The sequence below is a fragment of the Dasypus novemcinctus genome, chromosome 14, assembly GCF_030445035.2.
Source record: "Dasypus novemcinctus isolate mDasNov1 chromosome 14, mDasNov1.1.hap2, whole genome shotgun sequence".
Classification (NCBI taxonomy): Eukaryota; Metazoa; Chordata; class Mammalia; order Cingulata; family Dasypodidae; genus Dasypus; species Dasypus novemcinctus.
This window is the reverse complement of record NC_080686.1, coordinates 63,181,159-63,205,845: the sequence shown is the minus strand read 5'-3', so window position 1 is coordinate 63,205,845 and position 24,687 is coordinate 63,181,159. Positions and strand designations below refer to the sequence as shown.

At 39.8% G+C, this 24,687-nt stretch overlaps 1 protein-coding gene across 33 annotated transcripts in view; it reads left to right on the top strand.

Annotated features, from left to right (window-relative positions):
- Nucleotides 1-22,239: 22,239 nt before the first annotated feature.
- RNF19A (ring finger protein 19A, RBR E3 ubiquitin protein ligase) overlaps nucleotides 22,240-24,687 on the top strand; it is a 94,406-nt gene continuing 91,958 nt past the window's right edge. For 7 of the 33 annotated variants that reach the window (XM_058275818.1, XM_058275782.1, XM_058275814.1 and 4 more), the window contains exon 1: nucleotides 22,418-22,718. The gene's annotated coding sequence lies outside the window, so the exon portion shown is untranslated. Of the gene's footprint in view, nucleotides 22,719-24,687 lie in introns of all 33 variants that reach the window. The other 26 variants (XM_058275801.2, XM_058275783.2, XM_058275785.2 and 23 more) reach the window with 13 other exon arrangements.

Genomic DNA, 24,687 nt, shown 5'->3' with positions numbered 1-24,687 from the left:
CTTCTCTCTGGGTTTAGGGTTCCCCTCTTCCCAAGGTGCCAACTTTAACATCAAACTCCAACATCAAAATTCCAACATTAAGAACCCTCAACTCTGTTCTTTGCCATGCCTTTTATCTGTGAGTCCCCACCCTTTGGTGGGGACTCAACGCCCTACTGGCACAAGAGGTTTACATAATTAATCAAGTAAACCTATGAATCTAATATAATCTAATATGCCCAGAGGAAAAGATCAGTTTACAAACATAATCCAGTATTTCTTTTTAGAATTCATCAGTAATATCAAACTGCTACAGATGTTGTTGGCATTGAAGATGCAAGGTCATGAAGAGTTGTTGCCGGAATCCGCAGGATGACAGCCCAAAGCCATGTGCAAGCCAGTGTTATGGGGAAAATAAACAAAAACACCTTGCAGAGATGCAGAGTAACTTGTCTGATGAGAGAAAAATGGAGCATATGTGAAACAAGGAAGGATGAGAGAAACCAGGAGAAACAGGGAGAGGGAGGGAGGGATAGAGAGAGAGAGCGAGAATGAGAGAAGCTGTCTGACCATAAATACTTTCTTCAGTTGGTTTCTACATTTTATCTTAAAATAAATCTTCTTCCCTTTAATTGTACTCACTCTAGTGTATTTTATTTTCTCACTACCAAAGGATCCCTTAGTAAGATATTCACTGATTGAACTAGAGCCAGAAATAAAAAATAGGGGACATGCAAGGCATCTAAACTGTCAAACTTTATTTCCAAAATACTATATACTAAAGTTCAAGTGACACTAAGTCTTTCATTGCCTATTTACTTTTTTCATTATCAGTTTTGAGATATAATTCAAATACCATAAGATTCACCATTCCCTCATTACCTAATTTACTTTTATTTTTTTTAATTCCATCAAGCTACTGGATCTAGTTCCAAGTCTACGAATAACCTATAACAAAGAAAGAATAGTTAGTAGAAGCGAGAACATTGCAGCAATAAAAAGTGACAGCTGACAGCCTATCAGCAATGGATGAAACAGAAACTATAAATAGGAGCACAATAATTCCAAAGGGAGGGAAAAAGAGCAATCTGGAGCCATTTAGAGTGCATTTGTTAGGCTCTTTTGGTTCCGAGGAACAGCTCAAGTTACAGCTAGTTTTAAGGGAAGGAGTTATTATAAGGAATAAAGAAAACAAGAATCTCAACTCCACAGGGCCTCATGGGAACCCAGGAAAGGCCAAATCACCAAGCCTCTGGAAGAACAGGAGCGGTAGTGGAGCCAGACCTCACGAAGGCTGGAACCAAGACGTCATCAAGCATCCAAGGTTACCCCAGGACTTGGGCATCTAGATGCAGGCATTGCCACCTCAGTGATGGGTTACTTCCTCCTCTCTCTCCTTCCTCTCTACCCTTATGTCTTTTGGTTTCTCTACTTTCCCATAAAAAGTTTCTTCCTTCTCTCTTTGGAATTTGCAAACTGGCAGCCCATGGGCTATTTCAGCCTGCAGGCTCATTTTTTGGGCAGGCATGGTGCCTTAACATTATTTAGAATTCCAAAGCCTTGCGTGCGGTGGGGAGAGGAATTTAGCAGTCTCCAAAATCTTTCCCATGCCCCATTACCTTAGCATGGCCCTCTTTGAGCATTAATATTGTGTGCCTGACTGCTGAAGGTATTTCACTTTGTGATCCTTGTTCTCTATCTTTTTCCTACCTCACAGTTTCTGCTTATCAAAATATCTGCTTCCTCATAACTTCTGCATATTCTACCCCATGGCTTCTCTCTGTATAAGTTTTTTTTTAATTATTAATTTTATTTACAAACATGCCATATCTACCAAACGTACATTCCCCCTCTTCCCCTACCTCTGTTTCCTGATAACCTCTAATCCACTTTCTGTTTCTGCAAATTTTGCTATTTCTAGACATTTCTTATAAGGGACCTCATAACAATGTTTACAAACTTATAAAAGTAAAAATAATGGGAAGTATAGCAATTTGATATAGTTATGAATTCCAAAAATAGATATTGGATTGTTTGTAAACTGGTCTGTACCTGGGCATGATTAAATTATCATTAGGGCTTTGATTGGGCCACATCAGTAGGGTGTTGAGTCCCCACCGTTTGTGGGGGACTCAGATAAAAGTCATGGCAAAGGACAGGGTTGGAGGCTTTTTTAATGTTGAGTTTTGATGTTGGAGTTTGATGCTGAAGTCTTAAGCTGGAGCCCCGGGAAATAAGCACACAGAGGAAGGAAAAGCAAGCGCCAGAAGAGAGGAACACTGAACCCACAGAGAAGCAAGATCTGGGAAGAAAAGAATCCAGGAAGCCTGAACCCTCGCAGACTTCAGCAGCCATCTTCCTCCAACACGTGGAAATAGACTTTGGTGAGGAAACTAATTTATGCTTGAAGGCCTAGTATCTGTAAGCTCCTACCCCAAATAAACACCCTTTATAAAAACCAACCAATTTCTGGTCTTTTGCATCAGCACCCCTTTAACTGACTAATACAGGAGGTATATAATTTGTACTCAGTTATTTGGGAAGCATTGGATACTTTAAATAAAATCTCATTCTCCTTCAAAGTAAGAACTAGTCTTAGCTGTTAAGTACAGAGGCTCTGAAAGTTTTTCTAATCCTGGCTCTGCTACTTACCAGCTAGCAAATCCTTTAGTGATTCAGTGCCTCAATTCCTCATCTATAATATGAGAATTATAACAGCCCTCTTCTCATAGGCTGGTCGTATTAAATGAGACAATCCACAGAATACATTTGAAATGGGGCCTGGTACATAGTAAATGGTTAACTGTTTTTATTATTGATGCTATTATTATATAAATAAAGGAACTTGTACTAATACTTTAGTAATATTTTATAATGCTTGATAATGCTTGAGATTTTCCTATTTCTACATATATATTTTCTTTTCTTTGACACTGAGTACTAGCTCTGTCATGCAAGTCCTGTATTATATTTCCATATAAAACAAAACTGCTCTAATCAGATTGTTTTACTGTAGAACAACAGTATTTTGTTTGATAGGGTTTAAACTTATTTTAACCCTAAGTTAAAAAAAAACCTATTTTAATCCTAAATTAAAATAAATTTTAACTATAAAACTTTGTCTGTTTATCCATTAATCTGGTGCCTAGACAGAAAGACAACCCATGCAAGGCAATCTTCAAAGCAGGTTCCAAAGCAGAGAGTTGTCAATTTGAAAGTAAACACTTTTGAAAAACAACAAAGGCTGCAGTTGATGCCAAAGGACTTATCTAAAGACAGTCATCTGTGGAATCTCTGGCCAGTTCTAGGATGACTTCCTTCCCGGAAACAAGACAGGAAAGTGCCAGAATGGGTGCACACCAAAAGAGCCAGGGCCTGAAAAAATCACCTAGGAAGCTTTAGAAAACATACCAATGCTGGTCCCTCCCTAGACCCATTAATTTTTAAAACTTGGAAGTGGGAAGAAGGGAGCGGGCATGCAGCAATATTTTTCAAAGCTCCCTAAATTCTCATAATGCACAGCTAGGATTGAGAATCCCACTGTTCTAGGGCTTCCTCTACTTTGCTACTAAGGCATCCTCAGAAGAGAGGCTACAGGCCATAGCCCCACATAGGGGAGAAGAAGACAGTTGTCCAAGATCCTTTTCATCACAGCAGCCTTGTCAGAAGTTTACCAAGACTTGCTCTCTGCCCAGCACTGTGTGGAAACTGATTTAGAGGCAAAAAAAAAAAAAGAAAAAAGATTACGATTAATGTTGTTTGACTCCACTGAGCTTTCAAAACAGTTGGGGAGTCAAAATTAGCACCCAAGGAATAGCGGCAAACTCACGGAGCATTACATTGTGGTCATGATTAAAAGGACTTGCTCTGGGAGTTCAGTCAAGAATGAGACAACGGTTGACATGGAGAAGATAGAATCTCCTGAGGATGAGTAAGTTTGGGCTCAAAGGGAACATGAAGAAGAGTGTTAAAGCAGAGTGAACAGAATGCACAAAGTCAAAGGATATAGGAAAGGGAGGGTATGGTGTGAGAATAATGACAATAACTAGGGTGGAAGATGTTTGTTGGGGAGTAGCAAGAAATAAACTTGGATAACAAGTAGACTAGGGCCAAATTCCAGAGGGATGGTATACTAGACTAACTTAAACACCATATCGTAGGGAATAGAAAACCACAGTGGGGTCTTGAGTAAAGATGGACAAAATCTTTGAGTAATCTAACAGATTATTAGAGGATGCCAGAGGCAGGAATACGAAGTTAACAGATTGCTACAATGAACCCAATGTGACCGAAAAATGAAGGCCTGCACAGTAGGAGTAGAAATAAGAAGGAAAATGGGTGAATCCAAGAAATAGGTTTATATTCCTTTTTTGTGTTTTATTTTGATTTTTAATTTTTTACAGGCTATCCAATAAATGGACATTACAAAATTCAAGAAATCACAGAAAAGTAAAAGAGAAGCAGGAAAAATCACATATGATCTCTCAAATCACAAGTAACATTGTTAACATTTTGGCATATTTCTCTTTAGTGTAATATATTAAAATACATATTTAGTGTAGTTGTGATCTCATTGTAAAAGCAGTTTTATATCCCACCTGTAGCAGTTTGATATGGTTTATAAATTCCAAAAATAAATATTGGATTATGTTTGTAAACTGCTCTGAACCTGGGTATGATTAACTTATGATTAGAGCTTTGATTGGGCCACATCAGTAGGATGTGGTGGGGACTCACAGATAAAAACACACAGAGCAGAGTTTTGATGTTGGAGTTTTTGAGCTGGAGCCCAAAAAGTGAACACACAGGAGAAGAACACAGAGGAATAGAGATGGCTCCTTAGACATGGCCGAAGTCCCAGTGAAAGAGACAGAGCCATTTGCCTGAGAGTTTACGGCTGGCTTTGTGGAGAGAGCAGAGCAGTGGAACCCGGAGAGAAACAGAGCCCCAAGAAGAGAGGAACCCAGGAAGCCTGAACTCTTGGCAGATGTCAGCAGCCATCTTGCTCTAACACATGCTCCAACACTAAAGTCCAACACCAAGACTTTGGTAAGGGAAGTACCTTACTCTTTATGGCCTAGTAACTGTAAGCTCCTACCCCAAATAAATGCCCTTTATAAAAGTCTGGTATTTTGCATCAGCACCCCTTTGGCTAATACACCATCTTTCATTTAATATAATAATATGTCCACTTTCCCATGTCAATAATAGCTTTAAACATTATTATTTTTTAGCTGTGTGGCATTCCTTGGTATAGTTGCACTATAAATTACTTGTAGGAAAACTTGTTTCCAATTTCAGGTTGCTTCCAATTTTTCTGTTGCTAAAAACAGTTCTGTGTAGAGGAACATCTCTGTAAATTAATCTTTGCTCATCTTAACGGTTATATCCATAAAATAGATTCCTAGACATTCCATTACTGAATACAAATAAAAATGCTTAAAGCTCTTGCTACTTATTGAGAAAATGTTTTCCAAAAGTATTGAACCAATTTGCAATCCTGTCAACAGAATGTGACAATACTGGTTCACTCTACTTGTTTTCATTAATTGGCTGGAGTAAGAAATGAAATCTAATTTGTATTTATTTGATTATTTGTGACGCTGAACTCCTTATGTGCTTATTAGATACTTGTATTTCCTCATTTATGAATAATCTATTCATTTTCCTTTCATATCCTAGAAATAGTAAGAAGAACAAATTTTGAGATTTAGCAGTATGTTGAGGATGAAAAACAAAGTGCAAAACCATCTTGTTTTTGGCAAGAATAACCAAAACAAATATAAAAGAACCCATAAATAAAAATCAAAGTTTAAATAGCAACCTAAAAAAATTAATAATTGCAATGCATAGGGAAGAAAAGAGGCTAATTTCCATAATATATAAAAAAGTTTATAACAATCAAGAAAAACCCAACAACCTAATAGAAAAATGGGCAAAAGTCATAAACAAATAGTTCTAGAAAAGGAAATACAAATGGGATTTTAAACACATGAAAAGATGCTCAACTATATTCACAAAGAAAGTTACAAGTTAAGACTAAAACGATAAAAGCATTTTGTACCTAACAGATTAGCAAAGATCCAAAAGTTCAATAATACACATTGTTGGGAAGCAGTCTTGACCCAATGGATAGGGCATCCGCCTACCACATGCGAGGTCCAGGGTTCAAACCCAGGGCCTCCTGACCCATGTGATGAGCTGGCCCACATGCAGTGCCGATGCGCGCAAGGAGTGCCCTGCCACACAGGGGTGTCCCCCACATAGGGGAGCCCCACATGCAAGGAGTGCACCCCGTAAGGAGAGCCGCCCAGCGCAAAAGAAAGTACAGCCTGCCCAAGAATGGCACTGCACACACAGAGAGCTGACACAAGATGATGCAACAAAAAGAAATGCAGATTCCTGGTGCCGCTGATAAGGATAGAAGCGATCACAGAAGAACACACAGCGAATGGACACAGAGAGTAGACAACTGGGGGGGTGGGGTGCGGGGAAGGGGAGAGAAATAAATAAAAAATAAATCTTTAAAAAATAATAATAATACACACTGTCAAGGAGGATTCTGGAAATCGGGCACTCACATGTTGTTAATGAAACTTTTACTTTATATGATCACTTTGGAGGATAATTGGACAATAGGTATTAATATGGAAAATGGACATATTCTTTGAGTCAACAATTCCATTTCTAGGAATTTATCCTACAAATAATTACCAGTATATGTAAAATAATATTCATTGCAAATTTGTGAGTAGTAGTACAATATTGGAAGAAACCTAATGTAAACAAATAAGAGATTAAGTAATTTATGGTATACAGTTGAATATTATATAGTCATTTAAAAGAACAAAATGGCTTTGTAGGTACTGGTAGAGTATTTCTCCAAGATGTATTGTTGAGTGAAAAAGCAAGATATGAAATCTCTCACTGTGAAAAGAGGGTTGGGGAAGGATTGTATACATTTTTTAGTATGTTCACAGACTTGGATAGATAAGAAATTGAAAATAATAGTCACCTTTAGGGGGATAAGGAATAGACGGCTGGGGACTGAGGGACAGGGGTAAAAAATAGGAACTGTGCCCTTTTGTTTATTTTGAATCTTGTACCACATATTTGTTTAACCTATTCTAAGTATATCTTACGTTGGAAGGACTCATAATGGGAAAGTTACTGTAAGAGTATGATGATAGCTTTTTTCAATTTGGGTTCTTTCCAAAATGTGATTTTTGGGATAAACCTGGGTGAGTCAGCATTCTCCCCAGACTGTAAGCCCAAGATGGTAGGGGCTGTGAATATCATCGTCCCCACTGAATCTCCATTACCTAGCCCACATGAGAGGTACTGAATAAACATTTCTTAAAGGGATGACTACCAGAATTCTAATCTAAAGACTAGAATAATAGACGAGCCATGCAAAGAATTAGACAGATCAGTATGAAAGGAAGCCTTAGAGACAAAACATTTAGGAGAGAAAAGATTTCTTACAAAAATGTCGCAAGGGAGTCAGATTTCCGAAGGACTGGCTTAGAACTGTGACTTACTCTGCCCCTTTCCCACTAGTGCTGTTTGTTTATAACAAAAGTATCAAGAGGGTTGTGGAGAGAGACAAAGCTGGAGAGGTGAGCAGGGACCAAGTTTCCGTCAGCCTTAGAAGCCACGTAAAGGAGTCAGGCAGTGAGAAGAATGAGAGAAATTAGAAACTGAAAGGACAAGAATATTGCTTAGACTACTTTGGCTTCAAGTGACAAAGACCTAAAGCTAAGAGGGATTTTATTGGCTTGTATAACTGGAAAGTCCAGAGATCCTACAATATCATCAGGGTATTATTTTTCTCTTTCCATGCCTCCACCTAATCTTCTGGGTTGTCCTCATTCTCGTACAGACTCTTTCCACAGGCTGGCCTCTGGCCACTACAGCCTTACTATTACCAAATAACTGCCCCGTCAGTTCCTAATAGCACCAATAAAAATCCTAGGACTAGCTCTTATTGGACAGCTTGGGTCACATGCCCATCCCTGAACTTATCCCTGATCACCCCAAAAAGTGGAGGTAGCATTATTTGCATCATATGAACCAAGAATGAGAGAGGGATGGTTCCCAATGAAATCAGGGTGCTGTTCCCCAAAACAAGAATGTTGAGCAGGTAAAAAATAATTGCAGTCCACTATAAGCAAAAACAAAACAATCAAATGAAAATGATTTATTTCTTTAAGAATAAAAATCGGACAAAAACCTTTGGCTAGAAGAATGGTTAAGATACTAGAGAACGCTGGAGATTGTGGGAGCAAACTCTGGAAGAAACGGGAAGGGATGGTGTTCGGATCAGAACATTGGTGAGAGAGAATAATTATGGGCTCCAAGGGCCAGGAAGGACCTTGGAGGCCATTTAATCCCACTTCCCCATGTCTCCTGGCACTGTCTCCCCCACTCATCAACTCTCACCCTCAGCCGCCATGTACAGGCAGATAACCTCCCTTAGAGGGTCACGCTAATTCTACTTGAACGTTTTCAGTAATTAAAAATATTTAATTCTATTGTCACAAACTCAGATTCTTAAAAGTGTCTGTTTTTCAATGAGCCAAAATCTAGTCCCCAGTTTGCCTCCTGGATTAACAAACCATTAGGCTACTTCCTTCTTTCATCAAACAATCCTCTTGCTTTGGAAGACTCTTTCATTCCTGCCTGGGTCTTTTCTTGTTCAGCCTGTTCTTTTGACCACTTATCAGGTGACATGGTTTCCAGAGTTTTCTTCTATCCACTTATCTTTCTCTGGATCCATGCTAGTTTGTTTGTGTCTCTCTAAAACATGGTGTTTAAACACAGTTCTCCAGATGATGCCTGGCCACAGCTGAATTCAGTGAGCCCATCGCCTCCCTCCATCGGGATGCTATACTTAGTTAATGCAATTTAAGATTGCATTGTTTTTTTAGCAACGTTGTATCACAACTCACTCATATTGAGTTTGTGACCAACAGAAATCCCCAGGTCTTTTTTCTCATGAATGGCTGCCAAATTAGGCCTTTTATAATTATTCAAGTGGTATTTTTTGTGCCAAAGAATGGAACTTCCTAATTTTTTTTATTTTTAAATCTCTTGTTTATTTCAGAATCCTTCCTGTCGCTTGCCCTCCAAAAATGTGACCTTTATAATTAGGTGGGATAAAGCCTGAAGACCTTGTTGCAAAAGAAACTCTCTTGTATTCCATTAACCCGTATGGTCTTTTGGTTTATGCACCTACCAGCTTTCATGTTTGATTCCTGAATAATCTGGTTTCTATTCTTTGCTAAGGCCTTGGCTACAGGTTGCTCCACTAACAAGTAGGCACCCTTTGTAGAGGTAGCATGTGTGTGTTTGTGTGTGTGTGTGAGTGTAGGTGTTGCAGATTATGAGCTCTGACCTGTGGCTTCTAATGGTTTCAGGTCAGTCATTGTCGATCTTTGCCTCCACTTTAGCTTTGTGCCAGCTGGTCTGAATGAATGTACACTTTGGTACCTGTAAGCTGTTCCACCTCTTTCCTATGGTCATTTGGAGGGTAGCAACCAGGATAACTATAGAATAATTTGGAATTAGTCACAGCTGGCCTGTGCTTTAGAGTAGCGTTGTCAGAGTCCTAATTAGCCATCACTATATAGTCAAACTGATGAGACTTCAACACATGTCCCAGATTCCTTAATGGAATCTCTGTATCACTGGGTAGCTTGTTTTCCTGGGACCTGATGATTTTGACAGCTGATGTCTCCTGGACAACCTCCTTCTACTGCTCTCTCAGCCCCAAAATTGCCCTCCTAGCAGCTTGAGCCTGCTGCCCCACTAGAAAGTCCTAAAGGATCCTAAGGCTCTGGGAAAGTACCTATTATGAAAATGTGCAACTGGGCCACGGAACTTGTGTCAGAAGTTGGGGTCAAAAGTGGAGCCTCGGGAAACCGCTGTGGCTCAATCAGTTGGGCTCCCGCCTACCATATGGGAGGCCCTGGGTTTGCATCCCAGGGCCTCCTTGTGAAGGCAGGCTGGCCCATGCGCCACAGAGAACTGACAGTCCGTGCACTGTGGAGAGCTGACACAGCAGGATGATGCAACGAAGGAAAACAAGCACACACAGAAAGGACACGCAGCAAGTAGACTCAGAGAACAGACAGCAAAAAGCAAGCTGCAAGGGGGAGTAGTGAATAAATAAATAAAAATAAATAAATCTTAAAAAAAAAAAATGGAGCCGTTCCTGTGACCCAAAGAAAGGGAGGTACCGTATGCCAGAGGGAGAATGCCAGTGGCCCCTTCATTCCACTTTGTGATGCAGACATTCAGCAGTGAAGGCAGTCACTCTCAGAAAAGCACTGAAAGGAGTGGATGTGTTTCAAGCAGATGGGCACCAGCCTCTCACATGGTAGGTCCCAGATTCTGTTCTCAGTGCCTCCTAAAGAAGACAGGCAAGACAGTGAGCTGATGCAAAGGGCTGGCGCGGCAAGCTGACACAACAAGATGTTGAAATGAGGTGATGCAGTGAGGTGACACAATGAGGAGACACAAAGAGATGCCACAATGAGAAATACAAGCTGGGAGCAGATGTGGCTCAAACGACTGGGCACCTCCTGGGTTCAGTTCCTGGTGACTTCCAAAAGCAGATGAGCATACACAGATGGTACACAACAAACAGACACAGAGAGCAGACAGTGAGCACAAAACAATGGAGGACAGGGGAAGGATAAATAAATAAACAAATCTTTGGGGGAAAAAAAGTGCTGAGGTCTCAGGCTTTCACTATGGTGCAGGATCCATACCTCAAACATTCAAAGGACCTACCTGTGTATACAGGATCTATTTTTCACTTTTCTCATAAATCCCTACAATAGCCCATTTTCCACTTGTGTCAACAGCAATAAAGAGATGATATATTTGTGCTTCTTGCTCAACTTTCTGAGTCCCCGAACAAGAAATGCTGATTTGAAGAGTGACAGGCAAGCAAAACCATCAGTGATGCTCTCATCACCTTTCCACACTTGTTTTGTGTGATGCCCTTTTCATGTTATTTTAAAAAGAGGAACCAGATGTTTTCCTAAGGGGAAATTTCTAACACCTTCTTTCTGAAAAGTAAGACACTAGAACTGAAGGACCATCTGCTCAGGATTTGCCAGGTAATGACCACAGTAGAATGAAGGACAACGTCACCTATAGGAGAGAGCATTACAGGAATTAATGTTGTAAATAGTGTAGAAAAAGTAGTTGCTAAATGTAAGAAACTTTACAAAAATTCCTAGATATGGGCAAAATTTTCCCTACTGATCCAAAATTATTGGACCAGAAAATCCAGGCTAAGATTTTTAAAACTAAAAACCTAAACCTAGATGTGTGGGACTTTTTCATAGCAAAATAGAAAGTACCTGGAAGACAATCAAATACAATCATTTAAAAAGAAGTAATGCCTGACATATTTGCTGAGGACTGTTCATCAGAATGTTTAGACTTGCTCCAAGGATGTCAATTCACTGGCTCCTATGTTGATTATTTTGGGACTGAACAAAATTTCAAAAGGAAAATATATAAGATACCGACTCAAAGAAACTCTGCCAATTCTGAATGTGAAGATATTAAAGTATGTAGTCAGCATTTTTTTCAACGGAGAAAGTCAAAATATAGTTTTGTGTTTAGCACTGACTGTTTTAAAGATTTAAGATAAACATCACTTATTTTAGGAAAAAAAATATTGAGAATCATAAGGATCAAAGTTTTGGCAGAGGGAAGAAAGGAATGAATTCAGTGATTCATGGGAAGAAAATAAAGAAGACTGGATCTTCCTCTGAGATAGGAAAGGCAGAGACATGAAGAAAGAGATGAACTTGAGAGAGGGAAGTTAAGGAGGTGGATGCTTCTGTAAGGCCTGGAGGGCCTTGTAAAGCAGGAAGGAGGGCCACCTCTATTTCCCTCACTAGATCGTAAGATCTATGAGGACAGGCACTGGGTTGTTTTGTTCCCTACTAAAGTGCCTGCTGCCAAGCACAGTACATGAATATTGTTGGACCCAATTAGTATTTGTTAAAAAAAATGAATGGAAGAGTGTGAGCATTAGGAACCTAAAGTGGAAAATACTGGGAATAGCTATTCTGGGAATTATGGACTAGAATCAAGAGATGAATAAAGAGATTGCCAATTGTTGTCTATTAAGATTATGAGCTATTCAGATTTTTCCCTGTGTATAAATGTATACAAACATGTGAATGTGTGTGTATAAAACAAATTCAGATACAAATACATATCGCACTCCTAAACACCTCCTGATATTTACTGCAATATAGGGGTTGATAACAATGATTAGAAAATCTGTATGTTAATTGAGTTGTGTTCTTCTTTTTTCATTAATATTCCCTACCCCACCACCCCCAGATATCTGCTCATCTTCTTTAGGAGGCACCTAGAACCAAACCCGGGGCCTCCCATGTGGGAATGAGTGCCTGACCACTTGAGCAACTTCTGCTCCCTGCTGGGTTGCAGCATCTGCTCATTGTGGTGTTTGCTTGTTGTGGTGGCTGCAGTGTCTGTTTATTGTGGCAGTTGTGGCATCTACTGGTTGCAGCATCTACTTGTTGAGGTGGTTGCAGCATCTACTCATCTTCTTTAGGAGGCACCAGGAATAGAACCCATAGCCCAATTGCTTGAGCCACATCCACTCCCTCTATCTTTTGTGTTAAGAGATAGGACCAAGATGCAGTAAATACAGACCCAGAGTTTCAAACTTTCTGCAGAGACTCTCAAAATGAATTTTGAAGGATTCATTTTTTCAAAAGAAAATCCTAGAAGGGGAAACATGTTTGGAAATGAAGTCAGAGAACTTAAAAGTCTAAAGAGTCTCCGCAGAAAGTTTGACTGTTGGGTTCTTCTAAAGAGGCAAATGCAGTAATTCCAGAAAATCAATTTGAACTTGTGTGCATGGTGCCTGCTAATTTGCCCCTCTGTTTGACCTGGACCCTCACTTGGCCTCTGAACCCTGGTCAGACTGTCTTTGAAATATTTTTCCTATCACCTCTTGTTGAAATGTCTTATTATAAAATTCTGTTTATTTCATTTGTTTCTTTTTTTATGCAGTTTATTTTCCAAACATATATACCCATATATTTAGGTTTCTCAGGCTGGAAATTTTTCACTTGTGAAAAATCAATGCAAAGGTACATTAGAAGCCTATTAAAACAATGACTCATCACTAGATGGGGGTGAGGAGGAAGTTGGGCTTGGAGGGGGATGAAATAAGGAACTTCCATTCTCCTCCAGTTTTCTAACTTCAGCATGTAATATTTTTAAGGAAATCCATTGTTCATGTTAAAGGGGAAAAAAATTTCACAGTCCTTTTCTTCTTAAGCCTATAAATCAGTAAAATATTAAGGTGGAAGCAAAAATATCTCTTTATGACTGATGACCTGCCTTAGTAATCCCAATCCTTGAATGTGATTGTGTTACAGATTTGTACTTTAAAAAATAGATAGTTTCAAGTATTGCTTCTAAATTCTAAAACATGGGAGGTCCCAGGTTCCATTCCCTGTGCCTCCTGGAGAAGGCAAGGAAACAATGAGCAAACAGACAAGAGAACCATCTGGGGGAGGGGATGGGTAAATAAAAAAAGGTAAATAAATAAATCTTCAAAAAAAACAAAAACAAAGCTTAAAAAAAAATCCCAAGATGCTTGCTTATAAACCATTCTTCTTTTAAAACACTGAAACAAGGAGAAGATAATTTAAAAGAGCCCATGTGATAAATGGAACTAACATTGTACTAAATCTAGATTGGACACCTTTGTCTTTCTGGTAAATTATGATAGCAACTGTAGAGTGTGAGAATTGTTATTTGAACAGAGCCATATCAAAATCACAGAACTTCAGTAATTGTTAAGTTTTTCCCTCATGTTCTTGGGATATATTGTACAAAGTTTTGCTTTTGTCATAGGATGTGAAACCCCTAGAAACAACTCAAAATTGAATACAGATCTCTGGCCCTGAGACTTCAGATATTTTTCTCCCTTACTTAGCTATCCAACTATTTTAAAATCTTGTTCTCTTTGATCATTGATAGGAATGTTGGCTTGGCACAGTCATTTTAACTCCAACCTTGTGAGGTATTTTGAAAACTCCTAAGTATGAATTTAAACAAATAAACATATGGTCCTAAATTCTTCCTTTTAGCCTAAAATATATCAGTGGATATATCAAGGTATTACATGTTATCTCTTGCTTATCTTTTTTTTTTAACTTTTTACTTTGAAATAATTTCAAATGTATAGGACAGTTGCAAAAATAATATAAAACCCATACAGACAACTCCAGACACCCAGACACCCAGCTCCACCAACTTTTAACATTTTGCCAAATTTGCCTTGTCAGTCTACCTCTCTCTACCCATCTCTCTATCATTTATTTATTTTCTAAACCTTTGAGAGTAGGTTATATACGTTTTGTTCTTTGAATGCTTAATACTTTCATGTACATTTCCTTAGAACAAGGATATTCCCTTATGTAACCACCTTAAGTACAGTTATCAAGTTCAAGAAATTTAACATTGATGTAAAGATTACGGTCTATATTCCAATTTTTTTCATATGTTCCAAGGACATTTCAAAATGTCCTTTTGGGCGTTTTCTTCTCCATTATTGTCTTGCCTATCCTTTGATTTCACACAGAGTTTCAAATAGTCATTTTGGGTTCTTACCACATTTGCTAGGAAATAACTGTTTAAATATGTCTTCCCCTAACACATTTCTGACGGGATTCCCCTGGCAAAGGTAGATGGGATTTTTTTTTTTTTTAATTGGAACCATACTAGAAACAGAATTGTTTCTGGTAATTGCTGATGCAGTTTCCCAGCTAGCATACATGGAGATAAAGTGACAATTCTATTGAACAGAACGGATGGCAAAGAAGGTTGAAAGATTTCCACCCTGCAAAACAGACTGTCCAGCTCCAGCACAGGTTAGTGTATATTTAGTTGCTTTTCCCTGTTGTTTTCTCCCTGCTTAAATGCCTTGTATCTTATTTATTCAGTGCTGAGACTCTGCCAAAAATATTAAGATAACACAATTTGAAAGAAAAAGGAAAATTTAAAGCTTAAACTTCCAAAAATGTTATTACAGGGAGGAATCAAATTTTCTTTCTTCCTTAAAATTCTCTACGGTACACTATCTTCAAAGAAAAACCACTGAATCAAAGACCCACCCATGTTAAAATAACACTGTTGATAACTAATATTAATTAGCTATTACAAGGTGATAGGCACTGTGCTAAATGCCTTACATTTATAATTTCTTTTAAGCCTCAGAGAAAGCCTATGAAGGTGATACTTTTATTATCCTCATTATAAAGATACATTGGCTTTTACCGCTCTGTATTAATAAATTGGATCTTTCACTCAAGGGGTTCTAAGAATCCAAATGTACACAGGTATTTTTTTTAACCAGTGAATATTACTATCTACTAGTACAATAGAGCAAAGGGGGAACACAAGAGGGATTATTTTTCAAATTTTAAAAGGTTTTCTTCAATAATTCTGTTTCTAGGTATTTACCCTAGAGAAACTTTCCCACATATACCCAAATAGACATGTATAAGAATGCTCACTTGCATATTGTTTATGCTTCAACATGAGAATGTATGAGTAAATTGTACTATACTCAAGAGAATATTATATAGCTGTTAAAATCAATGAACTAGATTTCCATGCATCAATATAGATATATCTTGAAAACAATATTGAATAAAAAAAAATTTTTAAAGGCAGACATACAGTGATGCATTTGGAACTATATAATTTCTACCAAAGGTTTGTTTAGTACATATGCACTTATGTAGTAAAAGTATAAAAAATAAAAATTAAAAAAAATCACCCCAGTGAATACATACTTCTGTAGTAAAAGCATAAAAATGTCAACCAGGAGGGTAAAACTTTCAGGTTAACAGCTACCTTTGGGGAGGAAAGGAATGGGGTTGAGTACAAAGTACTTGGCCTCACTGTAATTATAAGGTCTTATTTCTTTTGCTTTAAAAAATGACACAATTTAGAAGAGAAAAAACTTTAAAATAGTTTTCTTAATAAGAAAGAATATAAATTAAAAATTAATATAAAAGAAGAATACATAAATAATTTTTATTTGAAAAATGACACAAATACGAGAAAATGTTAACATTTATTCCTTCAGGGGCTATGTGGTTTATCATCTTATTCTCTGAAAGTTTTTGTATTTTAAAAAACACTACCATACTAAGAAAAATGAAATAATATGTAGATTCGTTTTGGAAAAAAGTTGGAATCACTATGTAGAACATGGTCTCAATAATTTCAGGTTAAAAGTCTTTTTGAAGTAGATGCCCAACTTATTTATAAAATAGCTCAGTAAACCACCCATAGACTATATAGCTTTGAGTCATATAAATTCAGTGTGTCCTTCAAAATAAACTAGCAAAATGTATTCCTCAATAACTTAATTAAGGTGAATTTCTTTAATGCAGTTTTAAGAAAGCTGCAAATCACAGGGTGCCAGTCTCCAGACCCTTACGTTATTGTCAAGGGCAACAGGAGAAACAGTTGTCTGGAGACTGTTACAGGCCACATGATTCTTGAAAGCTTGTGGGTCATCATTATCCTCTGGGCTGTACATTCTCAAATCTGATTTCCCTGACTGACCTCCTTCCTGTTCCTCTTCCTGTTCCTTTCTTCCCAGCAGCCCAGGATGTCATTGTGAGGGAAAACACCCTTGAATGCTATCTAATTAGGCTATGTAGTTCCATTAGTGAGTGTCTTCATTACACTATTTAGTATTATGGTTCTGGGTCACAGATAAAAGAGTTTCAGCTCGAAAATGAATCTAATCTTTTGTTAGTTTGCTTTTTGTTTGGATTCTTCCTACTTTCCAGATAATAATGTAGTTGAGGAATGCTAAAGCCAGCATTACTTAGAGTGCTATTCATTGTTAAGATTATGTTTTATACATTTAAATATAATCTCTTTTCAGTTACATAGCTTGCAATTAGCACCAGTTTGTTTGTGGGTGTGTGTTCATACACATTTTTGTTTTATACTTGTCTTGTTCCAAAAAGGATAAAAGATGGTTTAAAGATACATATAATATACTGCCAGAAAAACTAAATTTGAAGTTAGTGAAGAAATGGAAACAGAAAATAAGCCAGGAGTGCGTTAATTACACCAGGTGCATCCTGTTAAATAGTAGAGACTGGCAGAAGGAGGCCACATATAGGGCTCTAAGCTTCCTCAACAGTCAAGGGAAATACTGTCAGTTCCACAATTAGGTATCCAGAAGACAAAAACAAATGTGGATAATAAACAAGGGAAACATAACTATATGAGGCACTAAAACAAAAAAAAAATATTTTCCAGATAGTCAGAAAAAGTAAATATAGTCACAAGATTCATGGAGCTCTTTTAAATCTCTTTATATAGGCCCAAATTATTATTCTAAAATGAATTTATTAAAGGAATTCTGAGAGGAGGAAGGAGCCATGCAGGGAATTTGGGGATTTGGAAGGGAAGGAAGGGGGTGGTCTAGGCACAATCTAGGGGCCTAAACATTGCAACATCTGGCTTTGATATGCAGCTGGTTACCAGGATGACCATATAATTTGTTGTCTAAACCAGGACACTCTGAGAGTAAGAAGGGTATTATTAATAATTAAGCCCACACTGGGACATATGGCTACCCTAAATCATTGCTCATCACCCACTGACATCCTGCTCCTGGTGCAACCTGCCACTGTGGACCCAGTGAGCCAAACTCATTCTGTCCAATATGGAGGGGCGCTAACTGGTTAGAGGGTTCTCTGGATCTCTGTTCCAGGTCACCAGTATAGGGAGCATGCTTGCTGGTAAGTCAGACAAATAGGGAAGGTAGTTAAGAAAAACTGGAGTAAGCAATGGGTAATAGTGACCTGAAGAGCTATTCTTCATCAAGAAAGGGTTAAGGTAGATTCACTTCCAAAGATGGGCGGGAGGAGGAATAAATCAGGTTGCAGGTGAATCTCATGAAAGGAAAGAGATCCCACCACTTCAGCATTCTGTGAAGAGTCCCATGAGATTTAGTAGAGATTTGGAGGAAAAATTAAAGTTGGGATATTGTCAGAATGACCAAAGCCCTTAAGTTGTGGTTTTAAAATATTAGTGTGATATGAATTACCTTGTGAGCTTGTTATAAACTAGATTCCAGAACCTCAGCCCCACAGATAATGATTCTGTTTGCCTGAGATGGAACCCAGAAATTTATTTTAAATTCTATGTGTCTGCCTCCCTACCAATCACTCCAGGTGATTCTGGTAAAAATGGTTTTAGTTCACATTTTGAGACCCTAAAAGCTCCTTAAACAGGCTTTCAGGAAGTCTAACCTTCCCAGAAGGAAGAGCGGTGGATGCCTTTGTGAGTAACACAGGCTAGTTTTCCCCTGGGCAGTGGGTAATTTAATCCTCAGAACAACCCAGTGGGGTAGGTACTATTATTACCCCCAGTTTACAGCTGAGCACATTGTGCTGTATTCGTGGCAGCCCCTGTAGTAATGCAGGGCACAACCTTTCATGCTGTTCTCAATGTTGGGTCACAGAAGTTCATTAACTTTCCCAAGGTCCCACAGCTAGAATCTAAGCTCTGAAACCTTATAAACGAGAAGGAGGAGGGAACTGAATGAGAAGAAATTTCTGTGATCTTGCCAGAAAGGGAATGGAACCAACCTAGAAATTAGTAAACTTACTCACACAAGGACAGGACAGGTGAGAAGTCAGGAAGCAACACAATCAAGCGAATCAATTGTGTCAATTTTCCCAAGTCTTCCTGGATGCAGCCCCAAGACTGCCTCCCCCAGTCATATTGAATGCCTGTGGAGAATAAAGCCCCCAAGCTCCCATTTCTGGTGTACGTTTTTGTTTCCTAGTGAAAAAACTCTGAGGCCAATACCAAAGTTGGGATGTCCTCAGGTGGAATTAATGGCAATCTGTCCAGTGCTCCTGCAGTATGTTGTTCATATAGCACCTTTGGCCCTTTTTTAAGGGTGATTTTCTATGTGTCTATCTCCCTACCAAGTTTACAAGTCCTTTGAGGGCAGGGACAATGCTTTATCATACTTGTGCCTCCTAGTAGCTAAAGAAGGAATGCCATCTGTGAATAGGTAGACTTCTAGGGTTCCTTCTTTCCTCTTTCCTCTATGTGTTGGGCATTTAGTTCCCTGCCTATTAAGTTTAGTGGGAAAGACCTACAAATAATGATAAAGCAGTGCTTTGTACAGAAGATTATAGAGGTAAGCACAGGATTGCTATGGGGCAGAGAAGGTGGGCTTGACTTAATCTATAAGGACGATTGAATGTTGACAAAATGAGCCAGGCAGAGGAGAGGGCAGGGGCCATTCTAGGCAGAAAAGATAGCACGTACCAAAAAAATTAGATTTGAGTGAGAGAGAAAGATAGAGAAGGAGAAGGGGGAGACTGTGGGGGAAAGGGGGGATTTGTGGTACTGCATGTAGTTTAGTGCGATTGAAGAAATTTTCACTGACTGTGACACCATTGGGGGTAGGGTGGGAGAAGAGTACCAGCTCTGGAGCCAAATGATGTGGGTGATCCAAATCCCAGCTCTGCCATTTACCAGCTGTGTAACTTTGGACAAACTACTTAACCTCTCAGGTCTCAGATCTTAATTTCTTAATGGGATAATAACAGCATCTACCTAATGGGATCCTCATGAGAAGGAAATGGTAGTAAAAGCACTTCGAACAGTGCCTGACATGGCATAAGAACTTAATAAAAAGTTATTGTTACTCCATTTTTCTCTTTCACTCCTCATTTTCCATCCATCAGCAAGATCTACTGATTCTACCTCTAAAACAAATGGCCAAACCATTCAATTCTGTCTCCAGAGAACTATAATTTCTTTCCTGGATTCTTGCAATACCCGCTAACTGGTCTCCCTGCTTTCAATCTTGCTCTGACAATCCAATCTCCACATAACAGCCAGAACAATTCTTTTCAAAGGTAAATCAGGTGTCATTCCTTTCCTTAAAAATATTCTGTGGTGTCCCATCATACATGATACCAACCATTTAGAATTTTCCTTACCAAGACCTAAAAGGTGTTAATCTGGCTTCCTACTTCCTTTTGTCCACTATGCTTTACTCTCTAGCTGCCCTGAACTTGGTAAGTTTTTCCTGGTAGGACCTTTTCACCTGCTGTTCCCTCTGCCTTCCCATTCCCAGCCCCCTTTACTTGTCTTTACAAATCCTTCTGGTTTTGTAGAAATCAGTTCAAATGTCAGAGGAGTTGACCTTAGTTTCAGAGATCACACTAAATTTACAACCACCCTGGTTTCTATGATATTATTCTAGTAAGTTTATTTCACTTTATCTTTTTTTTTCTCTGTCTTCCCAGCCTAGAATGTAAGTGAAAGGAGAGAGTTCTTTTCTTCATTGTTGTAGCCCTGGTACCTAGAACAGCAACCAACACATAGCAGGCACTCAACTTTTTACTGACTTGATGTCAAATGAAGTAAAAGGAAGGTGGAGAAATACAGGAGAATGCTGCCAAAAATTAAGGCACCTGGGGCTAATTTAGGCTTTTGCAATTATCTAATGAGATGATAAGGCCCTAGCAGTGGTTTTCAACTTTGGATGCACATTGGAATCACCTGGGGAGTTTTAAGAACTACTGATACTTGACTGCTTCCTCAGCAATTCTGATTTAATTGGTGGGTGCAGCCTGGGCATCAGAATTTTTAAAAGCTGCCAGGGGATTCTAATGTGCAGCCGAGGTTGAGAACAGTGCCCTAAAGGCAGAAGGGGGAGGTAAAAGAGAGACCTGAGTTAACAGATATTTAGGGATATAATAAACAGAATTTGGCAATTAGTTATAAATTGGAAATAATAGCTAAGAGAGTGCCTAGGAAGAATCCCAAATTTCTGGCCTGGGTGTGGGTGAACGAAAGAGGTGAGCTTTAAAGAAAAGATAAATTCATTTTTGGACAGTGTGAGTTTGAGGTATCTATGGGAATTTGAGCGGAGACAGTCAAGAGATATTTGTTTCTTAATATATTTGTGTTGCCCTAGTGAAAAGCAGAAATCCCTCTAATTTTCAGGAAAAGCAGGAAAAGATATCTCTAGGAAAATATGAGAATTGTACAGAATACAAGCCATTCCCATCTATATCGCATGACTGAATCTCTTTATTCAAACTCCCCTTCCAACCAAATGCCCCAAATGTCCTGAAATGGCATTTAACATGTTGATATAGTCTCAAGAAGGATTATGTTATGTACCAGTGCTGGTCCATAAATCCATTTAATTTACTATTCTTGTACTACCAGTAGGCTTAAAGGATCCCATAGATTAAATTGCTGGTAGCCTTAAAGTAGTATTTAAAAAAAAAATTGGCATTTAAATGTAACATCTTAAAACCTTGTACACGAAAATAAACATACCCACTATTATTTCAAAATTAGTGATCAAAGATACTTTAAACTGTCCAGCTTGCTTAGTTTTCTAATTGGTAAACATTTACTGTGTTACCAAAGATACCAAGTACACAGGGAAAGACTATGGTTCATTGGTTCACTTCCAATTTAAATTAGACAGGAACACCGAAACAAGGATTGAAAGGGTGATATATTTAGTTAATCGACAGATGGCAAATGGACATCCTGTACAGCATCTATCACATTCTGTTTCTCAATATCCTAAGGAAAAGTGACTAAACGTTGAAGAGAAACAAACTAGAAGGAAATGGACCAGGCCTGGGAGAAATTGGTTTATTCAATTAAGAATTTACACCAAGTCATGCATAGCTTAAAGACTTCAAAGATGACTGGCTCAAAGGATGTGAGGGGATGGGACAGCTAAAGCTGGATTTAAAGTAATTCAAAATGCATTACAGATCACTAAGGAGAATGTGAATTCTGAACACCTAAATGGACTTTAAAATGATAATGATAATAAAACCTGCTCCTAGGAGATCCTGCGGAAGACTGCGGTCTATTAAGACTAAGAGAGGCAGAGGGGAACCCGCGGCCGTGCAGGGCGCTGCCACTCTCTGGGGAATGACATTCCTTGCAGAGAGCGAGCGGCAAGAATACGCAGCAACACTGGCGCGGATCTCCTTGGGTTGCCAATCAAGGATTAGAACAAAAAGTTATAAATAATGCCGCAGAAATGCCAAGAGCCAGGGTTCCCAATATCGGCCTCTCCCTTCACCCGTACTAGGACGAGGTGCTCTCGGGGTGATGGAGAAGGGGCGGTGAGGAGATCTCTGCCCCACAGCCCGGCCGGCTCGAGGCGGAATCCCCGGGCGTGAACGGTAGCTAACAGTTCCGCTCAAGGGCAGAACGCGAGAACCGCACGCCGACGAGTGCCCGACGAACTTGCGTCTGAGAACGAGTGCGTCCCAGGGCCGCCCGCGGCAGGCCCTGTGGGCGTGACGCCATGACGCACGGCACGCGGGCGACGGGGCGGGGCGAGGGGGTGGGAGGAGGAGGTGGAGAGAGCTGGGGCTGAGGGAGGGGGAGAATGGCAGTTGAGGCACTGGTTCCAGAAAGCAGCCGTGGAGCCAGAATTGCGGAGGAGGAGTTCCGGAAAGCAGTGGTCCGGACCCCTCCCCTCCGTTCCTCCCGCCCCAGCTAAGAGGCGCTTCCACGGGAGGAGCCCTCCCCCCGTACTTAGGCTTCTACCGCGGCAACCGCGAGATGGGCCTGGTGGTCCGCAGCCCTGCGCCCGCCGCCGCTCGGAGGAGTTGAAGGTATGGGCGGGCACGGGAGGAGGTTGTACCCGGGTTCGGAGAACTGGGGCGGCTCCTGTTTCCGACCCGAAGCGCCCTGGCCCGGCCGCCGCCCTTGCGCCCCTCCCCGGGACGGAAATGAATTCGGAAGTCCCACGGCGAAGGCTCTCCCTCCTGTGTCCTCATCGAGGAGCGGGGTTGGGGACGGTCCCGGGGGTCAGGCCTCGAGCTGGTCCCGGGTCCCCCGCCTGGCCCTGGCGTGGGCGCCCCCTTACGGGTCCGAGCGGGTCGAGGTGGAGTGTGAGCTCTGCCCCGGTCCCTGTCTTCCTGACCCGGGAAATCTGTGGAACGGGAGGCTGGCACAGTACTGTTGTGACGGGCAGAGTCGGCGCTCCCTTCGAGCTCTTCCTGGGCCCCCGAAGAGGCGAGACCTGAGGGCGGCGGGGAGGTGGTGGGGGCGGGGCGCATTCCTGGTGGGTGAAATCGGCTCTAACCCGGCCGATTTCCGGGCCTCACTGCAAATTTGGAGACGGGGCTATCGCCCCCCACTCCTTGCTGCCTGGGGAGCAGCGACTTGCACCCGGGACAGTTCATCCAGGAGAACGATCACCCCCTTTGTAGACAGTCAGACAAACAAAATACGAAAAATGGAGTAGTCTTGGGGTAAAGTATGTGTTGTTGGGAAATCTCCCGGGATTGTCCCCTTAGTTTCCTCACCCAGCAAGTAATGCCACTAATTTTAATTTCCAGTTTTCTGTGTCATCTGGGTTCCACTGTCTGTGCTCGTTTTTCCCCCATTTGCATTAATGGGAAGAAGAAGTTTAGGGTTCATTAACCCCACGACAAGGGCAGTAAATAAAAGAGGAGAGAGTAGTTGAGGTTATATATGGGAGAAAGAAAGGTCTTAGTTTTTTCCATTGGTCCTTGAACGTAGAAATACAGGAACGATGTGTTATTCTGGTTAATGTTTACTACTCTAAACGTGGCAGAATGGTGTTAACGTTAGATGCTGCTGCAATTTTCAAACCTAGGTGTTGGCTGGAAGTGCTAGTTTCAAATGTTAGTAAACATTAGAGGCAGAAACCCCGTTTGCCTTCGCGATCTTTCCGGAAATTCCACTTTTTTTTTTTTTTTTTTTAAGAGCATGGCTGTCTTTTAACTGTTTTCTGGATTCTCCCCTCCCTTATTCCCTTATTTTAACATAGATTCCTTGCCCCGTTTGGTTATATGGCTCTGACAGCATGCTTAAGTTTCATTTTCAGTTTTGCCATTAACCAGTGATCTTAATGCGCATCTTACCACTTATGTTTATAATTCAAGCGATTACCATATTTGCCCGTTTATGCTTCTTTAACATCTTCTGAATTCAGTTAAAACTTAAGACTTCTTTCTATTTAGAAAATGGCCATGATGTTGTTTTAACTTTCATTTTCAAATGTTCTTTCCTTGCTACCTGCAATGTATGGTAAGGATTTAGAATTAAGTCTTGTACCTTAAAAAACAAATTATGCAAAAATGCGAGAGAGAGAACCTTTATATTTGGTAATTTAATATTCTGCTTCTTAATGTTCTCTTTTATTACTGTATACAATACAACAACTTTAAATTTCATGTGTCCACGAGAAAATATTTTAATGTTATATAGCAAAGTGTCATTCTGAAGAAAAAATTACATCTAGCAAGTAGTATTGGTGTGTATTTTTTCCAATATCTGACTTCTAGAAGGACTCCAATAAGATTAATTTTTTAAACTCGCAACATTTAAGGAATTCTTAACTTTCCAAGTTGTAGCTAATTGGAATATTGTTATTTAATTTGGAGGATGCCCTTAGAGTTTATATAAAGAACTATCCATTTTACTGTCATCCAACCAATGTTGGAATTAATTTTTAAAATTTTGGTGATTGTGAAGTTTTGGGTGCCTTTTTACGCGACTAAGTGAAACTAATTATTTTTTACCTAATATGAAATGTATTAGGATGAGTGTTTT